Source organism: Phyllobates terribilis, unplaced genomic scaffold, assembly GCF_046119375.1.
Source record: "Phyllobates terribilis strain yellow unplaced genomic scaffold, ASM4611937v1 Scaffold_9__5_contigs__length_417890890, whole genome shotgun sequence".
In the NCBI taxonomy this organism is placed as follows: domain Eukaryota; kingdom Metazoa; phylum Chordata; class Amphibia; order Anura; family Dendrobatidae; genus Phyllobates; species Phyllobates terribilis.
In genome coordinates this window covers 99,623,575-99,636,100 of record NW_027362769.1, presented here as the reverse complement: position 1 = coordinate 99,636,100, position 12,526 = coordinate 99,623,575, and positions in this window count along the sequence as shown.

Below are 12,526 nucleotides of genomic sequence, written 5' to 3'. Positions count from 1 at the left end.
AATGTGAGGGCCATTGTAAACCCTTCAGCTTGCACCTTTTGAGGCAGTCTATTGTGGATTTTGATGTGTGTTTAGGATCACTATCCATTTGTAGAAGCCATCCTCTTTTCAGCTTCAGCATTTTTACAGATGTATGTTTGCATCGAGAATTTGTTGAAATTTGATTGAATCCATTCTTCCCTCTTCCCATGAATTGTTCCCTGTGCCGTTGGCTGCAACAGAACCCTAAAGTTTGATTGATCCACCCCCCACGCTTAATGGTTGGTGGGATGTTCTTTTCGTGAAATTCTGTGCCCTTTTTCTTCACACATACCTTTGATCATTGTGGCCAAAGACTTCTATTTTAACCTCATCGGTCCACAGGACTTGTTTCCAAAATGCATCAAACTTGTTAAGATGTTCTTTTGCATAGTTCTGATGCTGAATTTTATGATGAGGAGGAGCAGGAGAGGTTTTCTTCTGATGACTCTTCCATGAAGGCCATATTTGTGCAGGTGTCTCTGAACAGTAGAACAATGTAACACAACTCCAGAGTCTGCTTTCTGAAGTTCTTTTGCAGTTAAGCGGGCGAGCAATCCGACGAGCAACCCTCACTGAAATTTTGATTGGTCTTCCCGACCTTATCATTTTTTGTAATTTTTAAAATGTAAAAAATGAAAAAAAATTTTTTTTTGCCTAAAATACAAAGGAAATGTGTCATCTTTAACTTTAGGCCTTTTAGAAATCATTTCATCTTCAACTTGCTCAACTGTTCACAATAACAGTTATTTTGACCAGGGGTTCCCAAACTTTTACATGCCACTGTACACACAAGACTATATAAAATACACAAATATACTTAACACATGCATATACATATACAAATGTTTGTGATGGACTTACTCAGACTGTCAAAAAATGTTCTTGTATTCACTTTCCCACATTTACAGTCATAACAGCAATAACTTTTATATTTTTATATAAACTTCACTATATGAGGTTTTGTATTTTGTTATACAAGGTGTCTTTTTTAGGCATTATTTTCTTATGCTGCTTTATACCTGTGTGAGCTCTAAATTTCTATAAATTTTTGTTACAAGTTAAATTAAAAAAAAAAATGACTCCTGATTTGCAGATAAACTATTCCTCCAGCTCTGGGATGATTGCCACATCGTACTGACTTATAATTAGCCGGGTTATCAATGTAAACACCGTACCAGACCTTGGAGGTAAAGAAAAATAAAAAGTCACATGATCATTTAATATGTCATCATTAGTCTTCAACTGCCACTCCCCTCCCAAAAAATAAATAATTACGAAATTAGACCATTTTTATACGCCAGTAGGAGTACAGTTGTGCAAAAATGAAGCAACATGTTGCTAGCCAAAAATACTCTCACATTGTTGTACTACTACAACAACGGATAAAACCAAGTAAAGTTATCTTAAAAAAGCAGAAATCAGATAGTAAATAAAACACAAATGCAAAAAAATCACTATACAACCAATTTTACTCCTGTAAAAAGGTGCAAAAAAATGAACCAGGGCTATCCTTTTTTATTCCCACCAGACCATATATGTTATGCCAAGAGATGAGGGGAATTGTTGCTGCCATAAAAGCTCCAGTAATTTGCAAATATTCACCATCAATCATAACAAAATCATGTTGGCAAGTCATGATCATTTTGTACACCAGTCTTAGTGAAAAGAGTGCTGGAATAATATGTAGCATTTTGTGTGCATATTTCATGAATTTTGTACATCTTTCAACTGCCATGCAGCATCTCCAGAAATGTACAACATTCAGCTGGCATATATTTCTGCCGTAATTTCTGCCACTTTTGTGGTGTTCAATTATGATGAATTTGCTGCACCACCCAAGCATCTGACCACTTTGAATAAACTTGGTGGAGCTGGCCAGGACTCATAAATATGAGGAAATTAAGTTAATGCAATGGCTGCAGTTTTATGGGGGATAACAGGATATGACATCAGCAGACACCAACATGTATTTATTATCCCAAAGTCTGTGTGGCAAGATGAGCCGATGTCTGGGTACATTAGACGAAGCTCTGTTGGAAATCCAGTCTTATGAAACTTTGGGAAAGAATTGAAAATTGGGGTGACAGGATGGTTACAGCAACCTTATTTTCTGCCAAGGGTCATTTGGATATTTATAACATCATCTGTACAAAATTATCAACTTAAAACAATAGCCCACTATATATATATATATATATTTTTAAATCAAGTGCATTTATTGAATTTTTAATATATACGGCATTATACCCCAATCACCAAACAAACCCTAACTCAAACACAGGAGCCCACTGTATTTATTGAAACATTTAAACAATTCTCCCCTTCTGTGATGACTGTAATAGCATTTCGTTGGCGAGTAGTGTTATGTTAGGACATACTAATGATGTTGCTACTCGAGCCTCAAGGTGTACAGCACATCGGGTACACAGCCTCATTCCCTCATTACTTCCTTTTCTTGATGGTTCTCTTTTTCATTTTTTTAGGATTTTTCTTCTTCGCTTGCTCTGAAGTCTCGCCTCCCTCAGTTTCTTCTGATGTCCTTTTTCTCTTGCCAGCTGCTATTTGAAGATATACATTGTTACAAAGATTCCAAATTTGTATATTTGCTATATACTAAACTGTATACTATACATCTCAATTACATGAGGAATTAGGAGCATAATGTTCTGGATCTCATATCCATGACCTTTGTGAACATTGACTCTTCAAACTTGACTCAGGGATTGGGATACATGTAAGACATTTTACTTCACTATGTATAATATCCTGCTACTAATAACATCAATGTAGGCAGCAAAGTATTGTCACGATTCTTTCCTCAGCATGTCATGGGCAGAGTGATTGACAACTCAGTCATTCAATCGGATACAGGGGTGTGCTTAGCTGTCAATGTGTTGATTGACAGCTCAGTCGTCCAATCAGCAACTGGGAGGTGCTGGGTTTCTTTCAGGTGCCCCCTGTTGGTAATTAATGCCTTGCTACTTAGCTGAGCTCTCAGCCCAGATCTTTTCCAGTTGTAGCATTCAGTCTGTGGTGCAATTTGCCTGGTTCTGTGCTCTGTTCATCGATTGATTGCTGCCTGACTTTGGACCTGGTTCTGACTATCTGCTTTCTCAAACCCTCTGCTCTGATCCACTTTTCTCTTGGTATCTGTCCCTGAAAAGTTTGACTATCCAGCCTCACGGCTTGTCCATGAACGGTGACTAGCATTACAAGCATATTGATTTTGTGTTACAAATGTCTTCTCAATGATGCACCCAAACATGTCATAAAAAAGGGGAGGAGACAGGTGGCCTGATGTGGATGGTCACTCTCCATCAATAAGTTTGGGATATATAGGAAAAGCTGAGTGACCATTGTGTAATTAAGCAGATAATCTGATATCACAGTTTCCAGAATAATAGCAATGTGGCACAGTACTTACAGGGGCCTCCAGTGTTACATTGTAGTCGTTGTCAATGTATATACTGGCACACTGTCAGGGGTATATATTTGGAAAGCTCCCAACATGAAGCTCTCATATCCACTGCCATCACAAAGTCCCACATTTTTGGTCAAAATGATATGCTACAAAGTGAGATGGTGGAAAGATGATGAATTACGTATTATCCATGTTAAGTTTTAGAAATCTAGCAGTGAGGAAATATGAAAAAGTGGACAGACATTGTGGGATTCTGGTTAGTAAGGAGGTGATATCAGGTCCAATATTACTAAAAGAAACGTAATCGTACTGCTTAGGTGATAGAATAGATGAGACAGAACTAGAAGAGAACCCATTCAGGGATTGAAAAGTTTAACAATGAATAGGATTAGTGGCTGAGCGGCGGAGTGTCGGTGCGCTGCTTGTTTTATAAGTAGAATAAATAGCGATTAGTTGATCATGTTAAGGCACTTTTCACTCTTGTGTTTTAGGCTTACACTCAATTTTCTAATATTTTATAAAGGTAAGAGCAACGGTTTCTGCAGAGCTTCAAGAAGCCAAAAAGAACCTTAATGGACACTAATCTGGTCAATGTGACCAGTTATTGATAGTTTAGTTCTGCATGGAAAGGATTGAAGAGAAGCTACTTGTGCGAACAAAGCTAAGTTAATTTTATTTGATATCCATTGTTTGTCCATATAACATGATGACTTACCTCCCCGTCCATCCTCTATTCTTTGCTCCACTTCATCCTCTAAGTTGTTAAACCCTGCAGAGAAATGACAAATCAATCATAAGTGAATGTACATAAGGGGGTGAAAATGGTTTTCATTATATAGTCACTGACTTCAGTTGAGGATTTGCAACAAGTCACCCTTTATCAGTGTATGATTCACATCAGCCTCCAGAATATATAATAAATCTGTTATTTTGTCCTGCATATATGTAACATGTGATGTGAATTGATTGCTGTACTACAAATATCATCCTGCATATTTATAGCTGCTCCTGTGATTATCCTGCTGTCTCTGCTTGTAAAGGAGCATCAGGGATTACTTACCTAATTTCCTAATATATTTCATGTTACACTTTGCTCATTGTCATTAAAAATCCCAGTTTACTTAGAAAGCCTGTTTTAGTGCCTGTAGATTTGCAGAATAGTGAAATGGACATGTATTTTTTTTTTTAAAGATTTACAGTTTGTGTTTCTAAATTATTATTATTATTACACTAAAGTTCCTTGGCTGGGGAAATTCTTTATGGAATAATTGCCTAATTTCTGAACGTAAATTTCCTGTGTAAGCCCAGACTGATGGAGTAGATGTTCTCCTTTAAGATATTTCATCTATTGCAATAAATATGAGGGTCACCACGACAAGTGACCCCCTTATAGTGACACTGCCGCAGTCTTATATTTTATCGTCACCACTACACTGATTTTATAATGAACTATAACAGTTATGAAGAAATTGGTCACCATTATAGTGAATACTTGTACTCCCTGCCCCTACAGTCCCCATCTCTATGGATCTATAGGATGATGAGATTTTTTATTAGGATACAATTCTCATAGATACATCCAGCCTACAGAGGCCACATTTTGGCAGCGGGGGTCTATGTGCAGTTTATAGGCTTCTCTTACCAAATAGTCATCAGTATATTAACTAGTACTGGCTAAGTAAGGGCTCTGCTACAAATGTCACTTTGAGGTGCAAGAAGACCTAGTCACTCATCTGCTATCTATTAATCTAGATTTTTTCACTTACCATGATCTCCAGCTCCTCCAAGTTGATCAACATGATCCCAAAGGAAATTCAGCTCTATCTCTTTGTCTCACTGTAGACCAATACTGGTTGAAGAATATCTGTGTGGATACATTTTATTGACACATCACAGTGATCTGGAACGCTGACCTGTGGACAGTTATCATAATGCCCTAATTTACATAATATAACTAATTTATATACTATAACTTTACATAGAAATGGAATATAAGCATGGCATTTCTTTTGTCAGGTTATTTAGTTGATAAATCTGTGCCTCTTCTGATTAGTATGTCCCACAACGTCATTACATTGCAGTACAATGCATGCAGATTGGAAGCTCAAATCTAACAGAAGACAATATATAGTCATGTGAAAAGTAATTACAACCCATATAAAAGGCATAAAGTTGTAATTTTTAACATACTGCATGTAGATATCAATATTTAACCTTCATTCAAACATAATGTAGAGATAAAGGACATTAACAAATGGACTGTAAAAGTATAACAAAAAATGTATTTCATTTCTTAAAACTGTCCAATGTGTGGAGGGACAGTTCATGCCATGTGTCCAGCTTGGATACCCAATAGTTGTACGGCACAGAGGCATCATGGAGGATGCTAGTGCGGTCAACTAGGTACTTCACCATCTTCCAAAACTTTTCGCTCCTTGTCAGACTACCCTGTGCATCAGGGCTTGGGTACTGGGAGTGTCTAATGAAACTGTCCCAGATCTTTAACAATGTTTCCCTGCCTCTGTTGGATCTGGTGTGTGTCTCCCTCATCTATCCTCCTTTGTTGCCCAAGGAACTATGACCTCCGCCACCAGCGTTGTCAGATGGGAAATTTTGTTTGTTCAACTAGGGCCTTCTGGTATTGCATCATTTTACTAGCCCTCTCTGCCGCAGGAAGGAGAGATGGAAAGTTCTCCTTGTAGCGTGGCTCGAAATGGATGAAAACACAGTAATCAGTGTTGACCAAAACTAGGGTCATGGTAAAAGCAGGGGGACATAAACTCAGCCATGTGTGTCAGACTCCCAATGGGTAAGACTTCCCTGTCCCCACCAGGAGGACGACTTTCCATTTCCTGCTCCTCCTCCTACATCTCCTCCTTCTACTCTTCAGTCCATTCACACTGAACAGACGGGATGAAGGTGGTGTGGGCACTACCGTCAGTAGCTCAGGCATCCATCTCCTGTTCCTTCTCCTCAGCCTCCTCCTCCTCCTCAGTATCACCTAATCCGCGCTGAGAAGATGAGATAAGCTTGGGCTGGGTTGTATCACCCTATGTACTTTCCACCGGGTCCACATGCAAATCTTCCTCTTTAATTGAGAGCATCGAGCATTTGAGTAGACATGGAAGCGGGATGGTTACACTAATTATGGCATCATCACTGCTCACCATCTTAGTTGATTCTTCAAAGTTTTGCAGAACCTCACAGATGTCAGACATCCATACCCACTCGTCGGTTGTTATGAGCGGAGGCTGACTGGAATACCGACAGGCATGTTGTAACTGGTATTCAACTACTGCCCTGTGCTGCTCTTAAAGCCTTGTCAACATGTGTAATGTGGAGTTCCAGTTCGAGGTCACATCCCACACAAATCAATAAGCTGGCACTTGCAAACACTGCTGCAGCACTGCCAGCTGTAGTTGACTTGCGGAAATGGGTGCATACGTGGCGTACCTTCACAAGTAGCTCAGGGAAATTTGGGTAGGTTTTCAGAAACTGCTGAACCACTAAGTTGAGCACGTGGTCCCTTACCACACGCCTTGCTCATTTTAAATTAGGTATATAGTATATGCCTGCAAACTTTCCAGTATTAATAGAGAAAAGAAAATATGTAGCTCCGAAAAGGACTTTTGTTTTTAGATTGCAGCAGCAGTATAGCTATAGAATGGCTGTAAGGCAATAAACTCTGCCTATATGCCTCTAATCCAAAAGTGTCCCTCCTCCACCAGCTATCCCTACACTGAATGCAGGTAACAGCGGTTTTACTACAGAAAGGACAGTATGCAGTCCTTGTTTACTGCGATACTCGATCGAGTAACAAGCGCATGCGAACACCCCGATGCCGAACATGCTCGCTTATCACTAATATATATATATAATTACTACAATAATAAAGATTACGGCCCCCAGAGGCACAGTATTAAAGGTAACAGTGAACGATGACAGTATACTAAAACTAAATAAGATATCTATACAACATTCTATATATACATTGTCCTCTATATCTTGCAGTTAAAGGACTGGTTTATCAGTAGGGTTGAGCTGACCCGTGGATGTCCGTGTTCGTCGGGTTCGGTCAAGCTGTAGTCCAAAGTTCAGTTCGGGTATCAGATCTTGACCCGAACTTGACTAGAAAATTAAATCCAATAGAAGTCAATGGGGACCCGAACTTCGGTGCTGTAAAATAGTTGTATTAAGGGATAGGGGGCTGCAAAAGGAAGAAAAATGGGGGTAAGAGCAGTACAATTGTCCTGCAAACAAATGTGGATAGGTAAATGACTTAAAATAACACAGAATAAATAAAAATTATAAAATAATAGTCTTGAAACAGGAGGTGTAGGTCCAAGTGTAGGAGGAGATGGACAAGGTGTTGTAGGTGGAAGAGGAGGTGGAGGAGGTAACCAACACTTTTTTAAATTTTTTTAGGGAAATGACTTAAAATAACATAGAATTAGTGATGAGCGAGCTCTAAAATGCTTGGTTGCTCATTACTCGAATCAAGCAAATCATAATGCTTGGGTGCTCTTTTCGAGTAACAAGCATAATTGAAGTTAATAAAATACTTGAGCATTTTTCCGGGAGACCCTACCAGTAGGTCTGGGGAGGGTGGCGGAAAATTGCTGAAATGGAAACACAGCTGAAATGGAATGGGAACAGCATGGGTAAGACCCCTGGACGCATCTCTGACTCCCAGGTCGCTGCTGGGAACAATGTTGTCACAGTATTACTCCACTTTTAGGGACTGATAATAAAACATAGAAAACCAAAGATAAAATGTATTTTTACAGGAAAAAATAGTTGGAAACATTCTTTCCTGTATAATGACTTGTATATGAAAAAAAAACAAAAAAAGAGAAGAAAAAAAAAAACACCATCTCTCACCGTATTTCCCTGTTGTTTTTAGCAATAAATAATTAAAAAATACGGCATGGGGGGTTTAATAACAAGCCAAGGCGAAGCAGACAGCTGAGGGCTGATATTATCAGGCATCAGGCTGGATAGGGCCTTGGTTATTGGCCCCTTCCCAGCCTAAAAATACCAGCCCGCAGCCGCCCAAGAACTGGCGCATCACATTAGAAGTGTTAATTCTGGTGCCCTGTTTCAATGTGTTTATTATTTTTTACTTACAGGGTTAGTAATTGGGGTGTCAAACTGACACTACTACATTACTAATCCCAGGTCTTGATGGAGGCTGAGATTTTTGGCAAATCACAACTGAAATCAACCCCATCTATTACTGCGATTGCCACCACAACAGGGCAACCAGGATGAGCTGGGTAAAGTACTAGAATTGGGGCATCTAATGCAGCAACATATCTGAAGAAGTTTGGGACAGGGCCGTGTCTATCATTGTGTAACTTTCCCAATGCTTTTTTTAATAGTCTGTAAACATCTGAGAGACCAATTGCTGAAGTTTTGGGAGAGTAGTGTTGTTCCTTTCTAGCTGCTCAACAGTCCAGGGTTTTCTTTGCAAGATTTTTCATTTCATAATGTGCCAAATGTTTTCTATAGGGAATTTTATTTCATACAGTATATAGGGATAAAATTGGCCAATATTTCCCTTTTTTTTCATTATTTGTCAGTAAAAACTCATGTATGAAAAGATTATAATTTTTTAATAGTGAAGACTATTTTTAATTTAGAAAATTGCTCATTTTTTCCCCCTGAGGAGGTCAAACATGAAACGTGCATTGGGGTGTAGGGACGTGGGATTTCACTGCTGGCATCTATATCGTGGCAGCCTCATCCAGGTAATATATACATGACTGAACCTATATACTTTGTATTCTCTCTAACTTCTAGGCACTAGTCCTGTACACTTTGCACTTTATGTGAGCTAGAGACTGTTGATTTATCCCTGGGTTCCCTTTCTTGTCCTTATGCTGTCTGCTGGTATACCTTTGCCTTATGATTACTAACTTATTAGCTGCACACCGCTTCTCAGTATTTAATCCTTTTGGGTTTTTGGCTGTGATACTTTTTTACTGAAAACTACGGCAGGTTTATATTGTACCGTTGTCCCTCACAGTATGAGGTGCTTTTTTATTTCATTCATGTGGTTTTGTATATTTCTTTTTTGTGTAATAAAATGTTGCCATTTTACATACTTGCTGGCATTGTTTGGTCAGTGATCATATGTTTAGATATTTTTCCAAACCCATTGATTCCCATAAAATTGGCCAAAGCTTGAAATACTTTCCCTCTCTTTTTTTCATTATTTATCAGTAAAAAGTAATGTATGAAAAGATTATAATTTTTTTAATAGTGGAGACCATTTTTAATTTAGAAAATTGCTCGTTTTGTTTTAAGTGTAGTATATATAAAATATATACATGGTGTTACTGCCAGCCTTTAGCTGTCAGCTTTATCTTGGCTGGTTATCAAAAATAGGGGGGGTCTCCATGCCATTTTTAAATTATTTAAATAAATAATTAAAAGAGCCAGCGTGGAGTCCCCCTCATTACTGAAAACCAGCAAAGCTAAAGCAGACGACTGGGGGCTGGTAGTTCTCCCACTCAGCTCAGTGTAATGCAGGGCTGAGTGGTCACACCATGCCACCACTCAGCAATGCATCCAGATGTAGCAAAGTTGGAGCACGTTGTGGGACATATGGATTATCGTCTGACAGGCGAGGAATATTGTGTTTTTTTATTTTTGGTTAATAAATGTGTATATTTCAAAAAAATGAGTTAACTTCAGTGTATATTGTTCAATTAATTTTCTGTGTGTGTCTTTATTAATTTTCACAACAGGGTTAGTAATGTTGGAGTTTGATAGACACCTCTCCATTACTGAGAGTGGCTTGATGTTAGCTGACATTAAAAAGCTGACATCAACCCAAAAATATTACACAGCTTGCCACCACACCAGGGCAAGTGGGAAAAGCCAGGTAAAGTTACGGAATGGATGCATCTAATGGATGTGCCTTTTCTGGGGCGGCAGCAGGCTGCTATTTTTAGGCTGGGAGGGCCAACATCCATGGCCCTTTCCCAGTCTGAGAATACCAGCCCCCAGCTGTCTGCTTTAATGGTGGGGGGACACCACACAGTTTTTTAAATTACTTATTTAAAGTATAAAAAAATGGCGTGGGTACCCCTCTATTTTTATTGAATCATTACTCAATAAATGATTGTACAGTAAAATACACATGCACTGCACTAATTATCTCACTGACAATTCCACTCTCCTACATTCACGCTGCAGAAAATGATGGAGTTCCCTCTTCCTGCTGGTGACCTCTCATCCATTTCTCTTTTTAATACCTATGCATTTTTTTTCTCACAAACGTAAGCAAAAATGCGCTACAAATTCAGGAAATCTGCAATCATTTTTAGACCTGCGTTTTTCTAGCGTTTTTGACTGACTTCATTGAAGTGAATGGGTGAAAAACGCTGGCAAAAATGCACAGAGAATTGATATGCAGCTGATTTATTTCTGCACAAAATCTGCAGGTCAAAAAACCGCAACGTGTGCATGACACTTCAGGTTTCTCATTCACTTTGCTGACGTCAGGATTTGTTAGCAAATCCGCAGGAAAAAAAGCGGTAAAGATGCAACGTGTGAACATGGCCTAAATGTTCAAAAACATATATTTGAACTCATCTATGCTTCTTAGTAGGGCTTCAGGTTCCACTGTCAGGCCTTCCAGACGACGTAATAAGTCAGGAGTATCTTGGACATATTACTGTAATGCAGTTACAAAAAGGCTTAAGCACCAAATCCAAATAGATTCCAGCATTTTTACTAATACTGCCTATCCCAGATACAATGGGCCTCTCCTTGAGGGGGGCCAGCCCCTTATGTATCTTGGGCAGATACCACCAAATAAGGGGTACAGCCATGGGGAGTCCATGCGCCCCTGCGTATGCAAATCTATATTTAGGTTGGTGGGAGGAGACCAGAGTTTTTGGAGGAGAAACGGACGAAACAGGTAAACTGGATATTTGGACACGATATATAGATGACATCTTTCTAATATGGGGAGGCTCAAGAGATGAGTTTGATAACTTTGTGAGAGGGCTTAACCAAAATGATTGTGGCCTGTTTTTTACTTCAATCGTGGATTCAATGGTGAGCTAAAACAGCAATATATAGGAAGCCCACGGCCACTAATTCATTACTTCAATGGGACAGCAGCCACTCAGCGCATGTAAAAAGGGGTATACCAAGAAGTCAATACCTCAGGGTTCATCAGAACTGCTCAACAGAACAGCTTTTTGAGAAGCAGGCGAGTGAACTTAGAAGTAGACTTATGGAGAGGGGGTATCCGCAAAACATCTTAAAAAGGGCATACAAAGAGGCAAAGATTAAAAAGAGGTGATAGCTACTCAACTTCGGACCTAAGACTAAAGAATCAGGAGTAATCAGGTTTATCACGACATATGACAACGGAGCCTCCGAAGTACGGGAAATTCTGAGTAAATACTAGTTCATCCTTTTGATGGACAAAAACATTGGTTCCCAACTCACTAGCAGTCCCCAAATAACCTATAAGAAGGGCCGGTCACTAAACGATAGGCTAGTACATAGCCATTTTAAAAGAGAAACTAGCACTACATGGCTTACCAATGATATCAAGGGATGTTTCAAATGTGGCCACTGTGTGGCCTGCCCTCACGTCCAAGTAGGTAAGGAATTCAGCAGCAATGTAACTGAAAAAAACTACAAAATAAAGGATTTTATTAATTGTAGTATGAAAGGAGGGATCTACAAAGCCTCCTGCGAATGCAGGATGGAATACATTGGCAAAACTATTAGAGAATTCAAAAGACGGATAGGCGACCATGTAGGGGACATTTCTCATAAAAGAGATACGCCCCTATCAAGACACATGATTAATCACCATGGTGGCAATATAGGGGTTTTCAAATTCATGGGAATTGAAAAGGTGCCAAGACCAATAAGAGGAGGGGATTGGAACAGGAATATTTTACAAAGGGAAGCAAAATTGATTTTTCATATGAGAACAGTGTCACCAACTGGTTTAAATGAACAAATTAATTATGGGTGTTTTATTTAAGGGCCATCTTTTCTGCCCCTCCTTTTGTGTCAGCTATTGAACAGGTTTTTTCTTAATCAACAAAA